Source organism: Pleurodeles waltl, chromosome 3_2 (genome assembly GCF_031143425.1).
Source record: "Pleurodeles waltl isolate 20211129_DDA chromosome 3_2, aPleWal1.hap1.20221129, whole genome shotgun sequence".
NCBI lineage: Eukaryota > Metazoa > Chordata > Amphibia > Caudata > Salamandridae > Pleurodeles > Pleurodeles waltl.
In genome coordinates this window covers 189,821,400-189,846,208 of record NC_090441.1, presented here as the reverse complement: position 1 = coordinate 189,846,208, position 24,809 = coordinate 189,821,400, and the positions used below count along the sequence as shown (strand labels likewise).

Below are 24,809 nucleotides of genomic sequence, written 5' to 3'. Positions count from 1 at the left end.
CCCAGTGACACATAGAGTAAAACAACATATATACAGTGAAATATGGGGGTAACATGCCAGGCAAGATGGTACTTTCCTACACAACCCCCCCCAAACGAAGGACAATAGGACTAGCCATGACCTGATGAGTCTTCATTGTCTAGGTGGAAATATCTGGAGAGTCCATCTGCATTGGAGTGGGTACTCCCAGGTCTATGTTCCACTATATAGTCCATTCCCTGTAGAGATATGGACCACCTCAACAATTTAGGATTTTCAGCTTTCATTTGTTTTAGCCAAAGTAGAGGTTTGTGGTCTGTCTGAACAATGAAGTGAGTGCCAAACAGGTAAGGCCTCAACTTATTCAGTGCCCAGACCACAGCAAAGGCCTCCCTCTCAATGGCAGACCAACGCTTTTCTCTAGGGGTCAACTTTCTGCTGAGAAAAGCAACTGGTTGATCCTGGCCCTCATAGTTAGGTTGTGATAAGACTGCCCCTACCCCTAATTCAGATGAATCAGTTTGAACAATGAATTTCTTGGAGTAACATGGGCTTTTTAGGACAGGTGCAGTGCACATGGCCTGTTTGAGCTCCTCAAAAGCTTTCTGACAGCTAGCTGTCCACAATACCTTTTCAGGCATCTTCTTGCTGGTGAGATCATTAAGTGGGGCTGCTATAGAGCCATAGTTTTTAATGAATCTCCTGTAATACCCAGTGAGGCCTAGGAAGGCTCTCACCTGGGTCTGAGTTGTAGGGGGAACCCAATCCATGATTGTCTGGATTTTCCCCTGAAGTGGTGCAATCTGTTCTCCACCTACCAGATGTCCCAGATAAACCACCTTTCCCTGCCCTATCTGGCACTTTGAAGCCTTGATAGTGAGGCCTGCCTTTTGCAGGGCCTCCAAAACTTTCCACAGGTGGACCAGGTGATCATCCCAGGTGGAGCTAAAGACAGCTATATCGTCTAGATATGCTGTACTAAAAGCCTCCAACCCTTGCAGGACTGTATTCACCAACCTCTGAAAAGTGGCAGGTGCATTTTGCAAACCAAAGGGCATCACTGTAAATTGGTAGTGCCCTCCTATAGTTGAAAATGCAGTTTTAGCTTTAGCATCCTCTGATAATTTGATCTGCCAATACCCTGCAGTCAAATCAAAGGTGCTTAGATACCTGGCAGATGCCAGTGTATCTATGAGCTCATCTGCCCTGGGTATAGGGTGAGCATCAGTTTTTGTTACCTGGTTGAGACCTCTGTAATCTACACAAAACCTCATCTCCCTTTCTCCATCTTTTGAGTGAGGCTTTGGTACAAGCACCACAGGAGAGGCCCATGGGCTTTCAGAATGTTCAACCACTCCTAGATCAAGCATTTTCTGAATGTCTTGCTTTATGCAGTCCCTGACATGGTCAGGCTGCCTATAGATTTTACTTTTGACAGGCAAACTGTCTCCGGTATCAATTGTGTGTTCACACCAAGATGTGGTGCCTGGCACAGTTGAAAAGAGTTCAGAAAACTGTCCAAGGAGATTTATGCAGTTGTCTTTCTGCTCTGCTGTAGGACAGTCTGCCAACACTACACCTTCCACTAAAGCATCATCTTCAGTGGAAGAGAAGAGATCAGGGAGAGGGTCACTCTCTTCTTCCTGTCCTTCATCTGTTGCCATGAGCAGGGTGAGATCAGCCCTGTTATAGTAGGGTTTTAGGCGGTTGACATGAATCACCCTAAGGGGACTCCTGGCAGTGCCCAGGTCAACCAAGTAGGTGACCTCGCCCTTCTTTTCAACAATGAGGTGGGGTCCACTCCATTTGTCTTGGAGTGCTCTTGGGGCCACAGGCTCCAAAACCCACACCTTCTGTCCTGGTTGGTACTGAATCAGAACAGCCTTCTGGTCATGCCATTGCTTCTGGAGCTCTTGGCTGGCCTGAAGTTTTTTACTGGCCTTTTTCATGTACTCCGCCATTCTGGATCTTAGGCCAAGTACATAGTCCACTATGTCCTGTTTGGGAGCTTTTAAAGGTTGTTCCCAACCCTCCTTCACAAGTGTTAGTGGACCTCTTACAGGGTGCCCAAAGAGGAGTTCAAAGGGGCTGAAGCCCACTCCTTTCTGGGGTACCTCCCTGTAAGCAAAAAGGAGGCAAGGTAACAGGACATCCCATCTCCTCCTGAGTTTTTCAGGGAGTCCCATTATCATTCCTTTGAGAGTTTTATTAAACCTCTCTACCAGTCCATTTGTTTGTGGATGATAGGTGTGGTGAATTTGTATGTTACACCACATTCCTTCCACATAGCCTTCAAGTATGCAGACATAAAGTTGCTACCCCTGTCTGATACAACCTCTTTTGGAAAACCCACCCTGGAAAAGATTCCCAGGAGGGCTTTTGCCACTGCAGGTGCTGTAGTGGTCCTTAGAGGAATTGCTTCAGGATATCTTGTGGCATGGTCCACTACCACCAAGATAAACCTATTACCTGAAGCAGTAGGAGGGTCAAGGGGGCCAACTATGTCAACCCCTACCCTTTCAAAGGGAACCCCAACCACAGGTAGTGGAATAAGGGGAGCCTTTGGTGTGCCACCAGTCTTGCCACTGGCTTGGCAGGTCATGCAAGACTTACAAAAATCTTTTGTGTCCTCTGACATCCTAGGCCAATGAAACAGGGGGACAAGCCTTTCCCATGTTTTAATCTGGCCCAAATGCCCAGCCAAAGGTATGTCATGTGCCAGAGTTAGGAGGAACTCTCTGTACTGCAGGGGAATGACCAATCTCCTGGCTGCTCCAGGTTTTGGGTCCCTTGCCTCTGTATACAAGAGGTTGTCCTCCCAGTAAACTCTATGTGAGTCACTGACATCCCCATTTGCTGCTTGACAGCTTGCTGTCTGAGACCCTCTAATGTGGGACAGGATTGCTGTGCCACACTCAGTTTTTCCCTGGCAGGCCCCCCTCCACCCAAAAACTCAGCAGTGTCTGCTGCCAGCTCATCTGGTGAAGGTTCTGCACAGGGAGGAAATTCTTCTTCCTCAGAAGGAGAATCATCTGTAGAGGGAGGGATAGTGGGTAGGGATTTACCCTTGCTACCCCTAGCTTTAGGGAGCACTTGGTCCATTGTTCTAGGATCCAAGTCACCCTGTCCTTTTTTCTTTTTGGCCTGAGCCCTTGTCAAAGCAAAAATATGCCCAGGAATGCCCAGCATTGCTGCATGAGCCTCCAACTCTACTTCTGCCCAAGCTGATGTCTTTAAATCATTTCCTAGTAGACAGTCTACAGGTAAATCTGAAGCAACCACAACTTTCTTTGGACCAGTAACCCCCCCCCCGCCCAGTTGAGATTCACAAAAGCCATGGGGTGGCTAAGAGTGTTGTTATGAGCGTCAGTCACTTGGTACTGGTGACCAAGTAGGTGTTGTTCAGGGTGTACCAGTTTCTCTATCACCATGGTAACACTGGCACCTGTGTCCCTGTAGGCCTGAACCTCAACACCATTTATTAGGGGAAGTTGCTTGTACTTATCCATATTAAGGGGACAAGCAACCCAGGTGGCCAAATCAATGGCACCTTCAGAGACTAGCACAGCCTCTGTGGTCTCCCTAACAAGACCAACCCCAACTGAATTACCAAAAGTGAGCCCAGCTACTCCCTTAGATTGGCTATTAGTAGGTTTGCTCCCACCACCACTGCTATTACTAGGGGCACTAGAGTTTGCAGTAGGGGTTGTGGTAGTGGAAGGTTTGGTGTTTTTCTTTGGACAACTGGCATCAGTTGTCCAATGGCCTTTTACTTTACATAAATAACACCAAGGCTTTTTTACTTGATTTGAAGAGGATTTGGACCCACCACCCCCACCAGAGTGTTTTTGTGGGCCTGATGAAGACTCAGTTTTACTTTTGTCCCCACCCTTGTCAGAAAACTTACCATCCTTCTTCTTGCCATCCTTGTCACCCCCGTATGAACTTTTCTGTTCACTCTTGTTCTGACCCATTTGTCTGCCTTCTTTCCCAATTCTTGGGGAGAGGTCAGATCTGAGTCCACTAGATATTGGTGTAACAAGTCAGACACACAGTTATTCAGAATATGCTCTCTCAGAATAAGATTAGACAGGCTTTCATAGTCAGAAACTTTACTGCCATGTAACCACCCCTCCAAGGCCTTCACTGAACAGTCAACAAAGTCTATCCAGTCTTGTGAGGACTCTTTTCTGGTGTCTCTGAACTTAATCCTGTATTGTTCAGTGGTTAAGCCAAATCCATCCAAGAGTGCATCCTTAAAAACTGCAAAATTATTAGCATCACTTTCTCTAACAGTAAGGAGCCTATCCCTACCCTTCCAATTGAAAGATAGCCATAATATAGCAGCCCACTGCCTTTGAGGGACCCCCTGTACCATACAGGCCCTCTCAAGTGCAGCAAACCACTTGTTAATGTCATCCCCCTCCTTGTAGGGGGGAACTATCTTATGCAGATTCCTGGAATCATGCTCTCTAACAGGATTACTATCAGGAATACTGCTGCTGCCACCATGGGGTCCAAACCCCAATCTCTGTCTCTCCTTCTCCAGGTCTATGGATTCCCTGTCTAGAGCCAGCTGTTGCTGTTTAAGCTTCAGCCTGGTCTCTTCCACTCTCAACTTTTTGAGTTCCCTTTCTAACATGTTGTCTTCAGGGTGGGTGGGTTGGGAATGCTTGGACACTGAGGATAAATTGGAACCAACAGAGGGAGATCTGTCCCTAACAGCTTGGACTCTAACAACCTGGCCTCCAGGAATAAAAACATCCCTACTATGATGGGAGATCCTATTACTACCAGCATTGCTCTGAGGTCTGCTGAGGGGCAGATTTCGAACAGAACCATGCACACCTCCCTCAAGGGGTTCCCATGAGTCAGAATGTGAGCTATCTACTAACTTCTCATTTGAAGTGCCTGCTAGGGACTTATCATTCTCAATGAGCAGGTTAAAAACAAATTCTCTTGAAGGGTTCTTTCCTATCTCTAAACCTCTATCAATGCAGAGACTCCTTAGGCTCTTAAAGTTTAAATTGCCATGTGTTGTATTGACCATTTTAAGAGAAGTTCCTACATCAGACATGATAGAAGAAGGTTTAGAGACAGTGAGAAGAGAGAAAAAGTTTCAGGACTTTTTAAAGAACAGGAAAAAAAACTTTTTCAAACGTTTTCAAACTTTTAGAAAGTTTAGGAATACTTTTCAGCACTTAGTTGAAAGTGTAAGAGAAGAAAAGCAAAACTTTTTGGTTAGGTGTACATACACTGAACTTGTTTTGTATATTATTCTCTTATGAAAAGTACAAAATGACAAAGTGGTAAGTAGTTACAAGTACTTATCCTACTTCTGCACAACCAATGTAGGAGGCTGGCCTGGCTTGTAGTGGGTACCAGAGGTACTTACACCTTATGGCAGGTCCAGTTATCCCTTATTAGTGTAGAAGAGGTGTTTCTAGCAGCTAAGGCTGATAGAAGGTAGCTATGGCAAAGCAGCTTAGGCTTAACTAGGAGACATGTAAAGCTCCTTCTTTACCACTGGTGTCATATGCACAATATCATAAGAAAACACAATACACAGATATACTAAAAATAAAGGTACTTTATTTTTATGACAATATGCCAAAGGTATCTCAGTGAGTACCCTCAGTATGAGGATGCCAAATATACACAAGATATATGTACACAATACCAAAATTATGCAGTAATAGCAAAAGGAAGTAATGCAAGCAGTATAAAGTTACAGTAGATTGCAATAGGAGCACATAGGTATAGGGGCAACACAAACCATATACTCCAAAAGTGGAATGCGAACCACGAATGGACCCCAAACCTATGTGAGCTTGTAGAGGGTCGCTGGGACTGTAAGAAAACAGTGAGGGTTAGGAAAATAGCCCATCCCAAGACCCTGTAAGATAGGTGTAAAGTGCACCTACAACGCCCAGAGAGCACAGAAGTCATGATAGGGGGATTCTGCAAGGAAAACCAACACCAGCAATGCAACAACAGTGGATTTCCGGACCTGAGTACCTGTAATACAAGAGGACCAAGTCCAAGAGTCGCGACAGTGTCGAGAGTGGGCAGGAGCCCAGGAAATGCCAGCTGAGGGTGCAAGGAAGCTGCCACCGGATGGAAGAAGCTTGGTGTTTTGCAAGAACGAAGAGGACTAGGAACTTCCCCTTTGGAGGATGGATGTCCCACGACATGAAGAAGCTTTCAGAGGTGTTCCCATGCTGAAATACCACAAACAAGCCTTGCTAGCTGCAAGGATTGCAGTTAGGGTTTTTCGATGCTGCTGTGGCCCAGGAGGGACCAGGATGTCTCCACTTGGATGAGGAGACAGAGGGGGGTGCCCAGCAAGTCAGGGAGCCCTCACAGAAGCAGGCAGCACCCGCAGAAGTACCTGAACAGGCACTTGGAAGATGAGTGAGCTGGAGTCCACGCGAAGTCACAAAAGGGAGTCCCACGACGCCGGAGGACAACTCAGAAGGTTGTGCACTGCAGGTTAGAGTGTCAGGGACCCAGGCTTCGCTGTGCACAAAGAAAATCCTGGAAGAGTGCACAGGAGCCGGAGCAGCTGCAAATCACATGGTACCCAGCAATGCAGTCTAGCGTGGGGAGGCAAGGACTTACCTCCACCAAACTTGGACTGAAGAGTCACTGGACTGTGGGAGTCACTTGGACAGAGTTGCTGAGTTACAGGGACCACACTCGTCGTGCTGAGAGGGGACCCAGAGGACCGGTGATGCAGTCTTTTGTTGCCTGCGGTTGCAGGGGGAAGATTCAGTCGACCCACAGGAGATTTCTTCAGAGCTCCTGGTGTAGAAAGGAAGCAGGCTACCCCCAGAGCATGCACCACCTGGAAACAGTCGAGAAAGCCGGCAGGATGAGCGATGCAAGGTTGCTAGTAGTCGTCTTTGCTACTTTGTTGCGGTTTTGCAGCCGTCCTGAGCAGTCAACGATCGATCCTTTGGCAGAAGGTGAAGAGGGAGATGCAGAGGAACTCTGGTGAGCTCTTGCATTCGGTATCTGAAGAATTTCCCCAAAGCAGAGACCCTAAATAGCCAGAAAAGGAGGTTTGGCTACCTAGGAAGGAGGATTGGCTACTAAGAGAGGTAAGAGCCTATCAGAAGGAGTCTCTGACGTCACCTGCTGGCACTGGCCACTCAGAGCAGTCCAGTGTGCCAGCAACACCTCTGTTTCCAAGATGGCAGAGGTCTGGGGCACACTGGAGGAGCTCTGGGCACCTCCCCTGGGAGGTGCAGGTCAGGGGAGTGGTCACTCCCCTTTCCTTTGTCCAGTTTCACGCCAGAGCAGGGCTGGGGGATCCCTAAACCGGTGTAGACTGGCTTATGCAGAGATGGGCAGCATCTGTGCCCATCAAAGCATTTCCAGAGGCTGGGGGAGGCTACTCCTCCCCAGCCATCACACCTATTTCCAAAGGGAGAGGGTGTCACACCCTCTCTCAGAGGAAATCCTTTGTTCTGTCTTCCTGGGCCAGGGCTGAAACCTGTCTGAGGGGTTGGCAGCAGCAGCATCTGCAGTGGAGACCCCGGAAAGGCAGTTTGGCAGTACCCGGGTTCTGTGCTAGAGACCTGGGGGATCATGGAATTGTCCCCCCAATGCCAGAATGGCATTGGGGTGACAATTCCATGATCCTAGACATATTACATGGCCATGTTCGGAGTTACCATTGTGACTCTGTACATAGGTAGAGACCTATGTACAGTGCACGCGTGTAATGGTGTCCCCGCACTCACAAAGTCCGGGGAATTTGCCCTGAACAATGTGGGGGCACCTTGGCTAGTGCCAGGGTGCACACACACTAAGTAACTTTGCACCCAACCTTCACCAGGTGGAGGTTAGACATATAGGTGACTTATAAGTTACTTAAGTGCAGTGGTAAATGGCTGTGAAATAACGTGGACGTTATTTCACTCAGGCTGCACTGGCAGGCCTGTGTAAGAATTGTCAGAGCTCCCTATGGGTGGCAAAAGAAATGCTGCAGCCCATAGGGATCTCCTGGAACCCAAATACCCTGGGTACCTCAGTACCATATACTAGAGAATTATAAGGGTGTTCCAGTATGCCAATGTGAATTGGTGAAATTGGTCACTAGCTTGTTAGTGACAATTTGGAAAGCAGAGAGAGCATAACCACTGAGGTTCTGGTTAGCAGAGCCTCAGTGAGACAGTTAGTCATCACACAGGGAACACATACAGGGCACATACTTATGAGCACTGGGGCCCTGCCTGGCAGGGTCCCAGTGACACATAGACTAAAACAACATATATACAGTGAAATATGGGGGTAACATGCCAGGCAAGATGGTACTTTCCTGTACCCACCCCAGGATTGGACTCAAGCACAGATAAATGAACGTGAAGACTGACCCGCTTCACATTGAGACTTGCATATGAAATGTAACAAAGCCAGCAGCACAATCTCAATCTTAATGACATGACGTGCCGAAGCTATCCCAGACTTCACTGGGGGACTTTGTGGAGGGCGGCAGCAGAGATGTACCATGGCAACTTTGTCAATAATGTCATTCTATCATTTTTGTTTGGTTTCAAGTGGCCTGTCATTGCAGCCGAGAAGTATCTATGCACCCCCTACCGTGTCCTGCCACCCCTGTCGAACAGGAGCAAAGACCACTAGCCTTTAAGTTGCTAGTCACTACTTGTGTGGGGAGTCCCCAGACTACTGCCCTGGGGAATAGGAGTTGGGGGTGAAATTAATTGGGGTGACATTCACTGAAACACAAACAATGGCATATGTACCTGAATTGGGAATGAAATTAGCTCCGGGAATAGACCTACGTGGGAGGCCGGAGGGAAGCTTTTTTTGCCAGTACATTGGAAATCAATCAATCAATCAGTGATTTATGAAGTGTGGCTAATCACCTGTAGGGTCCCAATGCACTGGACACAAAAGTAATAACTCACAGCACATCTCTTAAATGTCCAGACTTACGGTGGGATGTAGCACTAAGCACGTAAAGTACTCCCCTTCCCAATACATAGAGGTACTCACCATGCTCTTCTGCAAGAAACCCCACTTACAGGACAGGAAGCCCCCAAACTCCATCACAGCTGGCGAAACCAGATTATAGCTACAGGACGCTCATCATACTCCTCCGAGGCATTGATTTGGCTCGGACAGAGATGAGTATGAGAAGGGACTTTGATACTGAATTACCAAGGCACACCACAATAGTCCATAAAGTCCATTTCTTATTAGAGTGTATCAATCAAGGTTTCGTATATGCGTCTGTAAACAGTTGAAATTTTATTCATCCCAGGATCCCTGAACCCAATAAACAACAGCTGACACGTCTTTCGTCATCAAGACTTTCTCAAGGCATACAATCGCAAAAGTGGTATCCCAGAAATAATGTGAGAATCCCGGTAGCAAGGTAACACAAATTGATAGGCTGTCTTGCCAAATACTGACGGGTTAATGAGTCTTTCAAGCAGACACGGCCATGATAAGCCGACAGGCACCACGTACGGTTCAGACCTGGCGCACTTGGTGCTGATTATTTTTGCCCGATTTTGTACATAAGCTGCAACTTGTGCAACACAAGCGGCAGCTTTCTCAATGTGAGCACTAGCCACCTGCCGCAAATCCCCACATTGAGAACTCTCGCTGGGAGGTAGTCTAGCACTCATTTATTTATCACTCACGCTAGCCAACTTCACGTTGGTGAGCCGCGCACAAGAAAATCAGTGCCGCGCGGTGGTTGGTGGAGTCCAATTGGAACACGGAGTGGGCAAAATGCTGTGAACTCCACCTACAGAGCGGAGACTACAACCCACCCCTAAATAAAAGCATATTTCTAATTTTTTTATACTTTTGACACACCCAGTCACCTATTACAAAGAAATGACGTAGATGCTCGACTGTAATAGCTTATTACAATGGAATTCTGACATCACAATTCCTGCTGCCAAAGACAGTAACCAGGGAAAAGGAAGTCCAAAGCATAAATAAAGCAGCTGTTTAAAAAATGAGAATAAAACTTTGTTTTTCTTTGCTCTACCCCATTTTTCTAGCTGTACCGTATGAAGCAGAAAGGAGATACTTATAGCAACATGTTTATTTTTTTCCATTCCTTAGCCAATTAAGGAAAAGTTAGAATCTTTCTGCATGTTTCTACACATTCTGACAAACTGTGCCTTTTTAATTAAAAAACAAACTTGTATTAAACCAATTTTGCATCAAATATCTAACTTTTTTTCTTGTGTTTAATTTTGCAATAGAGTTTTCTATTTATATCCTTCATATTTGCAAACATGCTGTCTCTTTCGTATAAAAGAACTAGGCAGCAAAGAGCCTATTTACAAGTAGGTCTGCGTCGCTCTTGCACCACGCAACGTGGTGCATGAGTGAGACAAACCTTAAGTCAGATATTTGAGCCCACGCAAAGCCACTTTGCGTCACTCCAAAAATCTGTGTTACTTTGCTCTGAGCAGGCATTCCATGGGTGTTACGACGCAAATCCCATGGTTATTGATGCATTCCCAGATTTGCAAGAACTTGTAAACCTGGGAATGCGCCAAATTCTTACATCTTCCCAGTGGAGGCGTAACAAGGAGAAATATCTCTATTTCGCCTTGTTTCTTTCACTCTCTATTTCTGCAGCGCACATAGAAAGAAGACTATGCCTCCCAGGATTGTTTTTGTGCAAGAAGATGCCCCTCCCTACAGAAAATCAATACCGCTGGCAACGCAGGCACCCCTGCACCATGGTGCAAGGGTGCCTGCATTGGCACTAGGCAGCCAAAGGGGCGCTAGTGCAGGGGAAAGGATAGAAATACACCATATTGCTTGAAATACAATGCATTCCTGCCCTCTCCTTTTATGCAGAGCAGCACAGCAAGGTGAATTGCTGTGCAGCACTGCATGACTTCCCCATAAATAGGACCCATAGTCTTTGAGTCTGCCCATAAAACCTTCTCTGACACAGAGCACATACATTGCCTAAGCACACTCTTTTGTCAGCATCTCCCTTCTTAGGGTCGAGCGCATAAGCGCTCTACCCTGCTGTAATCTCTCTGTGGGCTTTTATCCACGCCTACCGCAGGCCCATCAGTTTCATTGGTTCGTGGGCTTGCCTTTTAAAAATCGCTTGATTTCATTAGTGAAAGGCATGCATATGTCATGCCTTTTCTGGTGTTTAGCCTTCCTCGAGCGCACCAGGCAACTACTGAAAATATACGAGGCTCCATGTTCTCAGCATGGTTTCTGGACTACTTTTTCTTTTTATTCCCTACGCAGCACGAGCTCCCTGCATATTTGCCAATACGTTTCACTGCAAGTGAACTTCTGTTTCTTTTTGTGTGCTCTTTCATGCTCATGGCCTGGCACTTTAAATCGGGTTGCTTATATAAAAGTGTATTACTTTTCATTTTCATTTTATGTGGCAATTAAAGTCCGTTCAGGACTTTACAACGCTAATAGTTCTAAGTTGAGCAAATGCTAGACCCATTGCATTGCAAATGCTTGTTTCCTTTGTAGGTCTGGCTGACAGTGCATCTGTGGAGTGACCTATTGTCACCAATAAATTACATATACACTGAATGGGCTTAGGCTCGCTCTCTATATTACACAATCTTTCTTGCTCTCTCCAATGTATTGGATGTTTGAACGTATCCTTTCATTGCAAAGCCTGAGGGACTATTTTTCATGCAAAAGTGTGCTCAATCATTACATATTCAAATCTTCATCTCATATATGCATTGTACATCTTAAGCAAATTGTTTTTTATTCTTTGAATAAATCCGTTTTTTTAATTGTTATCATTAACTCAGTGTCAGGAATAGCACTTATGAACACGTTGCAACATCTAAGCTAGATCTATTGGTGTAATCAATGCTTGTTTGTGCTGTTGGGTCACTTTTTGAGATAGCTCTGGTCAAATTTCCACAGTGATTGCATTCTGGTCTAGGGATGTGCAGAGCTCTAATCTTCACTTTCGAAGTCAGATGAAGTTGGTAAACTTTGCACTTGCCCGAGCCTGCTGAAGTTTTACTAAGTTTGCCCCCTTTGCCAACCATATTTTGCATCGGACATTTTCTGCACCCAAAAAGGCATTTACTAGTACATTTTCTCCCAAACACACTCTTGTGAAAGGTCTCCCCCACAAAAGTGTGCTTGTGGCAGATTTCCCCCCCTCCCCCCCGAAAGACTACATTATGCTGGTTTGCTACCACTGTTTTTTTATCTTCGAAACATCACGAACTTTACCAAGATTGTGAAGTTTTATTTGAAGGAAAAACCTCTGCATCTTTGTAACCCCTACTCTGAACTGTTCTTCTCCTGTTCTAGTTCCTGTGATAAAAGCCGCTCTGAACATTTGTCTAATTTGTAACTGAGCACAGTAACTTTTTATTCCATAATTTAATAAAAGGATTAGCACATTCCTGAACATTATCCACCAGTACCAGGGGCACAGCTTCGGGGGTCTGTTTGAGGTGTGAAACCCCCAAATAAATACATTACTGCCATGGTAGTTGTGTCTAGGGGCCCTAAATCTATGTCTGTGTGCGTTGGTCTTGTCATCCTGATTTCTCTAAGAGGTTTTAACTTGTTCATTTTTTGCATCAGGAACTTAAATCTATTTAGTGACTGATTTACAAAAAAGTAGCAAACCTGCACCCACAGAAGTACTCCTTGGATGGATGCAAATTGACTACTTTTTAGAACTCCCAAACATTGCAGTAGCAGGTTTGGAAAGCTGCTCCAGTCTCTTGTACTTTCAATCAGGCACCAAAAAGGTGGTGGGACCAATGCTTGTAAATAGTCTATCCACTGACAGTCCCTCGGGTAGCATCCAAACCATTGTTTCAGACTGATTTAGCAGACAAAGTAAAGGCAGACAGGGTGGTAGAGCACTGTACCGCCTTTAGTCTGCCCAAAAATTTTACAGATGTCTGCCAGCGCTATGGGCATCTCTCTACCCTGGCCGGAGCCCCAGTTATGGCAGTTCCTGGCAATGAAGGCAGTTTGACGGGCGGCTCTGGCAAAGATGATGGCTGGCCGCCAAACTTTTTCAAAGTTTTTTTAATTTTCAAAAACAATCTCTCAAAGTAGGAGTACATTTTTAGGAAATAAAATAAATAATGACCCCCAAACCAGTTTTCTCCCATGGTGTGGGAGTATGTTTTTTTTTTTTTTTTTTTACAATCCCTCGCTGCCAGGATATACCTGGTGGTGATGGACAGTTAAAAAAAAAAAACATATGACCACCCACTTTAAATAGCAGAGGGGGGGTCGTATGACTTACCTCCAATGGCACCTACTCCATTGTGCCGTCAGGACGTTTTACATAAACAGAGTATAATTTATTCTGTCGGTGTGAAACTTACTGTCTGGCTGAATCAAAATTGGATGAGCACACCTAAGTGTTGCAGACAGGCTAATCCATCTGTGTTGTAACAGAGTCTCTGTCCGCCAGACTCTAAATCATCCTCAGAGGCCCGCCCCATGCAACTCTCTAAATCATCCTCAGAGGCCCGCCCCATGCAACTCTCTAAATCATCCTCAGAGGCCCGCCTCATGCAACTCTCTAAATCATCCTCAGAGGCCCGCCTCATGCAACTCTCTAAATCATCCTCAGAGGCCCGCCTCATGCAACTCTCTAAATCATCCTCAGATGCCCGCCCCATGCAACTCTCTAAATCATCCTCAGAGGCCCGCCTCATGCAACTCTCTAAATCATCCTCAGAGGCCCACCTCATGCAACTCTCTAAATCATCCTCAGAGGCCCGCCCCATGCAACTCTCTAAATCATCCTCAGAGGCCCACCTCATGCAACTCTCTAAATCATCCTCAGAGGCCCACCTCATGCAACTCTCTAAATCATCCTCAGAGGCCCGCCCCATGCAACTCTCTAAATCATCCTCAGAGGCCCACCTCATGCAACTCTCTAAATCATCCTCAGAGGCCCGCCTCATGCAACTCTCTAAATCATCCTCAGAGGCCCGCCTCATGCAACTGAGTGCTGACTCAGCTCCTCGTGGAAACAGCCCACCCCACACTGTGGTCACCTCACACCTTCACCCTGTGGCCCACTGCTTTTTTATGAGGAAAATTTGAGATGCACCCCCTGAATCTCACAGACTAAGCTACACCCTTGAACAGTATGTCATGTCCTTTGAAAATGTGATGTAGAGACTTGTTGTCAAGGTTGCCCTGGCTGTCTCTTCGCCAGAAGGTAGATCTATGTGTTACCGAGGCTGTACCAGGAATAAGCAGCTGGCTGCAACTTCCACTTCAAAACCTGCATCGGTTTAAAACCCCAGAGCCCCATTTATGAGAGGCTTGCATCACGTTTGCACCACCCAACATGGTACATGTGTGACGCAAACCCCTGAGTCAGATTTTTGAAGCAACACAAAGCCACCATATGTGGCTCTGCGTGGCTTAAAAAACCTGGAGTAACGCAACACAGCACAAATCGCTGCATTGCGTTAAACTGCAACAAATAGGACTTCCATGGGCGGTGCATGGGTGTTCCCACGCAACTCCCATGGATCTTGACCCATCCCCAGATTTACAAGAACTTGAGAACCTGAAGATGTGCCAGAAACGTACACCTTCCCTGGCAAAGGTTCCTGCATTGGCACTGGGCTACCAAGAGGGCACCAACGAAGTGCCGCATTGCCTTAAATGCAGCGCATTCCTGTCCTCCTCTGTCACGCATTGCAGCGCTTCAAGGTGGCTTGCTGCAGTGCACTGCGTGACTTCTTCATAAAGAGGCCCCCAGAGTCTGTTTGACTAAAGGTTTTCCTAGCATAAATGCATCTCCATCCAGAGTGTCCTCAGCCATGAATGCCCAGGCCAGCAAAGCCAGGGGTGCATGTTGGACCACATGGTACCCGATAAAGACCCCTGCTGCTCACGTGCTTGTAGCAGGTGCCCACGTGACCACTGCCCTTGCGTTTAAAGGCGCCTGTTCTGCCGCGAGTTACTCGCACCCTGCAGGCTCTTACAACATCCGTGCCAGGTACCTAATGAGCTGTCCTAGCAGAGCCCCAGCAGCGTGTGGTCCACTGAGGCAAGGCACCACAGGCAACAAAAGGGCCAGTGCGCCAGTAAATCACACGTGGCATAAACTCACGGAGAATGAGCTGAGATCAGCAGGTTTGCAGGAGTAAAGTGACCTACACACTCAGCATGGGTAGGAAAAGGGGGATGCGCACGGGAGCCCGGGGCAGGGTCCGCTCCAAACGGATGTCACAAGCTGCAGGTCTGACAAGGATACACCCAGGGGTCTGAAAGTAACCCCTGAAGTGCAGCGCCAAGAGGCAGCTCACCCATCACTGGATCGCAAGAGTGCTCAGCGGTGAATGCACTCACTGCGGAGATCTGTGTGTCTCCGTTCATCAGGCGTCAAGCACCGGGGCTGATTAATTGAACTGGGTTATAACGTCATCGAACTCACCACGGTGAGTGGCAATCTTTTGTAAGGCGCGCTACATAAATTCTTATTGTTAAAATCCACTTGGCGTTTCTGCTGACGTCATTGGGTTTCCCTGCTCAGTACATTGCCAGGTCCCTGAAATCTGTTCTCGCCCCTTCAGTCGCCTATGGGTCTCCGGTGGCCGATGGTGGGGTTTGTGGGCGCTGTCCATAACAGAAGAGGTGTATTTGTGGGCCACACGTCTGCCCCAAAGGGGGCTCCTGCTAGATGACAAATGTTTGCCATCCTTCTCATTTTATTCACAAAGAAGGATGAAAGGCTCAGTGGGCCCACCAGGATTCGAACCTTATGATTAAGACCTGAAGCAGAGATCCCTTCAGCAGGTGCTTTAGCCCACTGAGCTACCAGACCAAAGCATGAACGTCCCCTTGCGTGGCTTCAAACCTATGCCTGTGAAAAGGCACTGGCGATGCCCCCACGGAGGTCTGGTGTCTTGTGGTTACCAGAAGGCTAAAGGAGAAGAGACGTACAGGAATCGATGCCCGGCAGCACAGGAGCTGTCACTCTTATGTTTCTTGTGGGGTATGATTTTCGCCCGCTACGTCCGGATAACCTTGTCACCAATTTGTCTTTCAAAAACTCGTACTTGTCTCAGTGCAGGGTCCGGCGGGAGTCTTGCATCCGCTGGAGTACTCTTCTCAGCCGAGCATGATGTTCTGCTTCGGTGGGGGCATGAACAAGAATGTCATCACTGACATTTATAACACCTGGAAGATCCGTAAGTATTTAGTGGATGACATTTTGAAATACCTCAGCCGCACTGGATATCCCTAAACTCAGCCTCCGGGTGCGTCGCAGCCCCAAATGGGTCGAAAAAGTGGTGATGTATCTCGACTGCTCATGAAGTACAAGCTGATGGTACCCCGATTTGAGGTCTAGCTTTGAGAACCGACCAGCCCCACTCAGCTCTCCAATTAGGTCACCTATCGTAGGTGTGAGGTGCCTTTCCCTTTTTATGGCCGCGTTGGGCAGCTGCACCTCCACTGGCTGCTTGGGCTTCTTGGCGACCACAATCAGGCATACCCAGGGCGTAGGCCCCTCACCTTTTTGATGACGCTGGCAGTCTCCAATTTGTTGAGTCCTGGCTCTACTTGCGGTCTCAGATGAAAAGCAATGCTATGATGTCGTAGTGCCACCGGTTGGACAGTTTTGTCACTGTGCAACTTGACCTCGCAGCCTTTTAGGCATCCAATTCCATTGAACAGGCCGGGGAACTCTTGTAACATGGCAGTGATTGATACCTCATGCACTCCCAATGCAAAAGTCACTATGCCCAGTGATTCAGCCGCTCCACATCCCAGCAGCATGCCGTGACCTGCGTCTGCCACATACACTTGCTGCTCAATGGCCCTCGACCCAAGGGATATCTGGGCCTTGAACTTGCCCCTGATCTTCAACGGAGTTGATTGACCATAGGCGAACACCTTGACTGTAGTGGGTTGTAACACAGGCCACAGCTCCACTCCTTGGTATACAGCTGCGGACATGATGTTGATTGAGGCCCTTGTGTCAACCACTGCCTGAATGTTGTGGCTCCCCACCACAATTACACATTTCGGCAACTTGCGTGTTGAGCTGGCCGCCGTGCCTATTGTTAAAATCGAGTGTATAGAGTGCTCACTCTCGTCATCGCCATCCATGTCGCTGGTGTAGGGCTGGTCTTCACCAACCATGTTGACGGATGGTTTTGAGGTGGATTCCTCTTGTTGAGCGGCAGACTTTGAGGAAATTATTGAACTTTCCACATACTGCACACCTCTTTCCCTTTGCTGGGCACTAGGTTGGGCGATGCATGGATCCACCACAGTATCCACAACTTTTGGATGCGGTTATCGGTCTTGACTTGCTAGTCCCCTGCATGACAGCGTTCACCGGTTCTACCTTCACTGTTCCTTGCAGTGCCACTTCCATATGAGATGCTTTGGACAACTCTTTCGTCCTTCCCATTGTTAGGATGTCTGCCAGCAGCGACCTGATTCCTCTAGAATCCTCTCTCGTAGCTTCGCCGATGCACTGCCATGAATAATTTGCCCCCGATTTCCTCACTTTCATTGTCAAAACAGCACTTGCCGGCAAACTCTTTTAACCCCATGTAAAAAGTGTCAATGGATTCCTCGGCATGCTGTCTCACCTGACGAAAAATGAACCATTCATAGTCTGTATTTATCATCGGTTCGAAGTGTTCATTGAGGGCTGCAATGAGGGCCAGATGTGTTTTTGGGGTGGCCTCGTTGACAGTTTTGGAAATCCTATGAATGTCTTTTCCACCTAGGTGAAGGATCATTGCTCGTTTTTGTGCATTCTCTACCTTCATAGCTTCGAAGAAGAGGAACACTCTCTCTACCCAGTCCTTCCATCTTGAGGCTTGGGCTGACGGTGCACCTTCAATGACGAATGTTTCTATTGGCAGAATATTGGCCATGGTGACGTGCAATGTTGTATGTCATTCTGTCCTCAAACGTGCGATGCTGCACCCTCCATAGTCATAGATAGATGCTGTATCCGATCCCTTAATGTGTGGCCTTTCTTTTTTGTCCCTGCACAGGAGTGGGCACACAGACCCGTGACCACTTTCAGACACGTAAAGTAGTGGAGCCTTCACTGGTGCAGGTAAAGTGTCTCTGCACTGCCCTGCGCAGGTGTGAATACAGAGTGCCACGTACCCTTGATTGGAGGACTGGAGGGAGCACAAGTCACACCGTGGGCCGCGTGAGGAGCAGCAATTGCTTGGTTGGGCCCCCCAGGGTGACTGACCTCGTCAGTGCGCGTCGTGCCTCCCAGGAAACACAACAAGCATTTACAATGCGACGGGTCTCGCGTTTGCTCATGTTAGAGCTGATAGCGTTGTAAACTTTTAACCCGACTTTTCACCTATCGGGCAAAAGTGTATTTATGTACACAACCCGTAAAAGTGAATTCAAGTATGTAAAGCGCTCGACTTCTGCCAAGCGAGATCGCGCTCTAAATTAGAGAAAAAAAAAGTCCACGAGCCCGATGGAAAACAGCGAGCCTCGCATGTTTTCTGTACTTAATCGCTGCGCTCGAGGAGGGCTTGCCACCGGAAAAGGCATGACATATGGGTGCCTTCGACTAATGAAAGCAAGAAGATTTTATTAGGGAAGCCCACGAACCAATAAAAAGCACTGACGTGAAGTTGACAGGGCTCGGAGCCCTTTTCTAAATACAAGAGTCTCCCTGCTATACGCATGCGCGAGCGCATGCAACGCAGGCTCGACCCTAAAAACAGCTGCTTCGGGGGTTGTCTGCAGGCCTTATTGATTGGCTACGTCCATGAGCCCGGTGCCTCCCGGGACATGAGACGTCTGCTCCAAGGGGCGTCTGCAGGCCGTATCATACAAGCTTCCCTTTGCAGATGCTCGCCACAGGTGGGTGAGGCCACCAGATGAGGCCGGGGGCCGAAACACACGGTGCAGTCCAGGATGCAGGCAGGGTCGGGTGCACAAACCCTCATCGCCAGTGTTATGTTTTTTGTGGTGTATGTTTATCGCCCTACTTAAACCTCATTCACAAATAAAGACTCGGATAACAAATGGTATTGTGCTATGGTGTGCTGCGTACGCTACGTCCGGCTGTGATAACCTTTCGTGCGCAGCCTCAACACCCTTTTATTTGCTACCACTTCGTCACCTGGACTAATCCACGGGCACCTTGAAATGACAGGGGAACCCTGCATTTCCTTTAATTAACTTTTTCATTGGAAGAGTCGGCGCCACAGGTATGTCACTGCGGCCACGACTCAACTGTCACCTCGGAGATGTCTCTGTGCCCTGCACCGGGCCTCCGAGCCACGCCATGGGCTCAGCTTGGACCGTCCTCCAGGTACCTGAGTGATGGAGTGGCCGTGCAGACAATCCACTGGACGGACATGTGTATGTACTGATGGGCGAGAGTGAGTACACCTCATTCAGGGGGCATCCATGACATCTGGAGGGCTTAGACTGCAGACAAGGTGACCCTTAACTGGTTAATATCTGGACCAGCTTCTCCTAGGGTGACCACCTGGCATTGAGGCAAATTCTGGACAGGACTGTAAAAAATTCAGGACAAAGGGTCAAAATTCAGGACAAAAATTCAGGACAAAGGGTCAAAATTCAGGACAAAAATTCAAGAACAAACGTCAGTTTTACAGACACACGCAAGAGAGGCCATGCCTCACTATGTTGTCAGTGCATTTATTTACTCGTTTTTAACATAGCACTATTTATTCACTGTGGTCTTTTTGTGAATGCCTCCTGGTATGCTACATTCAGGTGTCACATTACGCCCTTGTTCAGTAGTAAATTAATGCCCTTCAGTACTGCGGCAAGGCCATCACCCCTACCCAAATCTACCCGATCTTTCCTGAAGAGAAAGTAACAGCAAAATTTTGATTATGTTTCTGAACATTTTAAAACCCCTGGCAAACAGTTTGGGAAACATTAAGGTAATTAACCTTATGCTAGTTTAAACAAATTGAACAAAAACATCTGGCTTACCCCAACCGCCCATGGACTTTCAACTTAACGAGGCAGGGCAGATGGTGTGGGTGACAGTCTCACACCTAATGTCAGGATGTGATGTACCCATAACTTGTCTGTGGTCTCACAGCACTAGAGTGTATGTCCGGGACTCTACATTTATCTCAGAAATGGGAGCCCGGACTACCAATCAAAGATAATAAAAGAGGAGGATGAAAATCGAGAGCAAATGGGAGATCCACGGCAAGTAATTCAAAGGGTTGTTGCCAAGAACTGGGCAAATAAGGAAGAGAAGTACAAGGTGGGACAATTCCTAAAATCAGACAAGATGGGTCTACCAAGACTATCGGAAGGTATTGGGTACCTGGGGAGTTGTCTCTGCACACAGGAGCGAAACAGAAGGGGCACTGGCAAGTGGTTGAACAAGCAACACCCATCCACCTTGGCAAACTGTTCTGGTGCAATGGTCCGCTGTTAGTGCTTGTGAAGGGTGAGCAGGGGCCAGACCCCTTGCAAGGTTGTTCAAGGCAATTGCCCGCTTAGTCCATGTCTTTATATGGTTTTGAAATTGAGCAAAAGCCAAACTAGAGATCTGGGTTATCCCTAAGTGTCAAGTACACATAGAATCTTCAAAATATTTGGGATGTAAATTGCACAAACACAATTTACAAATTTTTAAATTTAATTAGTGTTTCTTTGACATATGGCACTGTTTTTGCCTTTATATACATTTAGATCTCAGATTGAACTGGGAACCAGTCACCTCTTGATACCTAATGATTAGTATCTACCATTCTTACACTGATTTCCAGGAAGAAAATCTCGGCAGAGCGAACGGTCCCTCCAAGCCCAGTTTGCTTTTTGGTCTTCTCTTCTGCTTTCTGTAGAGGCCATGTGGCACTAGTGAACGTGGTGTGCTACCCCAATGATAGTATTATTTTGCAAACCTTCCCCTGCTCGTCCTTCATTCCTTCTTCAGACATGCCACACATCTGATTTGGTCACTGCGGCACCATCAGGAGCTCTTTCCACTCTAAAGCTAACTGTGTCTGCGGGTGGATTAGGTCTTCTGGACTTAGAATGCTATTATTCAGCTGCAGATGTCCAATGGGTGGCTCGCTGGCCTTCTGCCCACCTCCCTGCATGAGATGGGGTTTACCAGTAAAGACTTTTAAGAAAGGCTTAATGCACTGCTCATTGTTTCCTACTGACCATTCTACGGATCTCCATTCAGGGTTATCATGCACAGCTTTCTCTTGCCTTGCCAGAACCTGTACACCACTGCACTGACACTCTACTCTGCAACTCTGCACTCTACACCACTCTACTCTATGCCACTGCACTCTAGACACTATACTCTACTCTACTCTACACCACTCTACAATACTCCACTCTGCACCATTCTACACCACTGCACTCTATGCAACATGAGTCTACTCTGCACTCTGACACTGCACCACTCGGCATTACTGCACTCTCTGCTACTCTATTGTATGCCACACTACTCCACTGCACTCTATGTAACTCTACCCCATGCCACTCTATGCCACTGCACTCTGCGCCAATGCCCTCTAAACAACTGCACTGTACGCCACTGCCCTCTACTCTGTACCACTGTACTCTACACCACTCTACATCACTGCACTGACACTCTACTCTGCAGCGTTCCACTCTCCACCACTGTACTATACACCAATGTACTATGTACTACTGCATTCTATGCCACTGCACTCTATGCCACTCTACTCTGCATCACTCCACTCTACAGCACTTTGCTCTACTCTGCACCACTCTACACTACGCCACTGCACTCCCTGCAAAGTCAGTCTACTCTGCAATCTATGCCACTGCACCACTCTACACTACTGCTCTCTCTGCTACTCCATTGTATGCCACTCTACTCCACTGCACTCTATGCCACTCTACTCTGTCCCAACCCACTCCATGCCACTGCACTCTAAACCACTGCACTCTATGCTAATGCACTCTAAACAACTGCACTGTACCCCACTGCACTGTACTTTGCACCACTGGGCTCTACACCACTGCTCCTATGCCACTCCACTCCACACAACTATGCCACTAACTTTAAGCCATGCTGAACAGCAGCTACTCTGGTGTACAACATTGCTAATGGCTAAAACACATTAGCAAAGCCAATAACTCTTTCGTAGATGAGACCTATTGGCTTTGTCAATGTTTGTTAGTACTATGAGGTACCGAGGTACCTGAAAGAACTGTGAAAAATACAATTACATCATAATAAAGTCTGCTACAAAATGCACAAATACATTTCGGTTAAATAACAAAAAAGTGCTTCTCAAATACAGATTCGAATAATATACAGTTTATACCTAGTACTAAAAAATGTTATAACACTCCATTAAAACCACACACCCCATAGCTCACTTTGGAACACCATTACAATACCTCTCTAAAAGAAGTATCTTTGCCACCAGAAAACTTCAAGTGACTCCTTTTAGTAAAGTCAGTGCAGGTTTTCAAGCCCCTTTTGTATTTGCAGATTTACCAGTTGGGCACATTTTCATGTCTTTAGGGAAGGAGACCCCCTGTCAAGAAGGTCTGATTATTATCTGTCTGCCCCTCCCTCCCTCAGAGCACAGGAGACTCCCTGCCTTTCTGCCCAGCTGGGGAGACTGATCTGCCTGTAATTTCGCCCTGCCTCCGTTGCCCTTTAGGTGAAAGGCTAAAATTACGGACAAATGCTGTCCGTGAAGACTTTCATCACGGACAACGGACAGCAGGGCGAAATTACGGACAGTCCGTGAAATTTACGGACAGGTGGTCACACTAGCTCCTCCTATGGCCCCCGCTTGGCCAGGTCACCTCTCTTCCGTGCATCCTGACAGGGGGTGTCCACGTTCGGTGTCTCTCAGTGCCCTGCCCCCACTTTTAAGGTGTGTGTGGTTTCATGAAGACAAATGAAGGGGCAGTGACAGAGAGCAACAACAGACTACAGCGTGCCCCGCGGCATAAGTTAGGGTGACCAGGCACCCCGGATTTTCCGGGTCAGTCCCGGTTTTTCACCAACTGTCCCTGCAGATTTCAGAAAATTTACTTTGTGTCTCGCTTTTTAGAGGGAGGTCGACTGAAAAGAGTGAGGGGCGCCTTTTTATGTTTTCCAAACAAGGGATAGTGAGCAGCTGATAAAATAAAGCAATTTAATTAACAGGCATGATACTGACTTTAAAAATTGCATTTTATTTATGTTCTTACAGCCTCTTCTGTGATTCTATGCTGATGAGCACTGTCATTCTGGGCTGCCCATTGAAATAAAATTCTAGTTCTTCTATTTTTATGAATTGTCTTGGTTTTTGGCTTTCAAAGTTCTGGTCACCGTATCATAGGGACAGTGGCGGCTGTTGCCACAAAGGGCTGGTGGGGCAGGGTGCGGAGCAGGGGGTGAGGAGGCAATAATAATAAAAAAGAATAACATTTACCTGCCGCCTCGGTGTTCCACAGCTTCCACTGCCTCAGTACTACTGTGCTTGCCTTGCTCCCCTCCCCATCCAATCCTGGCACTTCCTTCAAGCTGTTATACAGCCTGAGAGAAGCTCCAGGATTGGCCTGAGCTGGCAGAAGTGCCGCTCAGGGAGGGAGTGGGACACAGTGCTTGGTCTCCTCCCGGCTGTGAACACAGCCCGGGTGGAGAGTTCTTAGGGCCTAAGAAGGCCGGCCAAACCGACATGCACACTTAGAAGTGCACCTACCACTCCTGCTCGCTGCTGACGTGGAGCATGCTGGCCCCGCCTGCCCTAGCTAAATGAAATACTTTTATTATCATTTTATTTTTCTAGTGCCTTTCAGCAGTGAGGCGACGCTCCTACGCTATAGAGGATGGGCCGCCCCTGCATAAGGGCCTCCCCTTCATTTCCTGAGAGTTTTTCGCGTCACTCTTCTAGCGTTCTCGGGCAGTCACCAATCAGATGTTGCTGGCGAGGGGACTTCCACTTCATAGCTGCCTAGGATCAGTGTCAGTGCCAGTCTGTGGCAGTGGTTTAGGCTGAGCTCCTGCACAGTTCACCAGCACCAGTACCGGGCACGTGGCTCGGGGTGGCCGTGGTGCGCAGAATCACAAACTAAGACTGCATATCTGGCTGCTGTCTGAGTGAGCGCATGCTAGGAAGAGAGCGCAGTATGTGACGGGTCAAAGCTCCCTCCTTGCGCCCCAGCAGGGGCCTCTGAATCTTATTAAGGGCTGCACACACCCTCATAGAGGCACTCAAGGCGCCCTTTAGATCAGTGGTCTCCATACCTTGTAATGGCAAGTCCCCCTGAGTTAGGGAGATCCGAGATAGAAGTAAGACTAAAGGCTGACATTGAATATATATATATTTATTGATTCATTTACTTGTATTTTTTTTTCCACTGAAAAAAACAAATGTTACAGGGATGTTATAGTTAGGTTTTGTATGAGTAAATTCAGAGCCTAACTATAACGTCCCTGTAACCTTAGATTTTTTCACTGAAATTCTATTTTTTTTAACGTAAAGTAATTTTATTACTATACGTTATTCCAACTCCCAAAGGCCATGCGCGGCAAGGGTCGGTTATAAGGCCTGGTCTTGCAGCCAGGCTTTGCAGCCAAACCCTTATAACCACCCAAACCCCACGCCACACATGGCCTTTGGCCATGCGCAGTGCAGGTTGGCCACAGGGCCTGTTTCTCTCAGTGGATCTGTGAATGGGTGCGTGAGTGTCTGAGTGGGTCTCAAAGTGGGTGTGTGAGTCTATGAGTGGGTATGAGTGGGTGCATGAGTGTCTGAGTGGGTGTGTGAGTGTGCACATAAGTCTCTGAGAGCATGTATGAGTGAATGAATTAGTGTATGAATGAGAGTGGTTTTTCTTTTGAT

General features: G+C 47.4%; 1 protein-coding gene across 1 annotated transcript in view; it reads left to right on the top strand.

Moving 5' to 3' along the window:
* Positions 1–24,809, top strand: part of ASIC4 (acid sensing ion channel subunit family member 4) — a 942,253-nt gene that overhangs the window by 649,088 nt on the left and 268,356 nt on the right. The window lies entirely within an intron of this gene.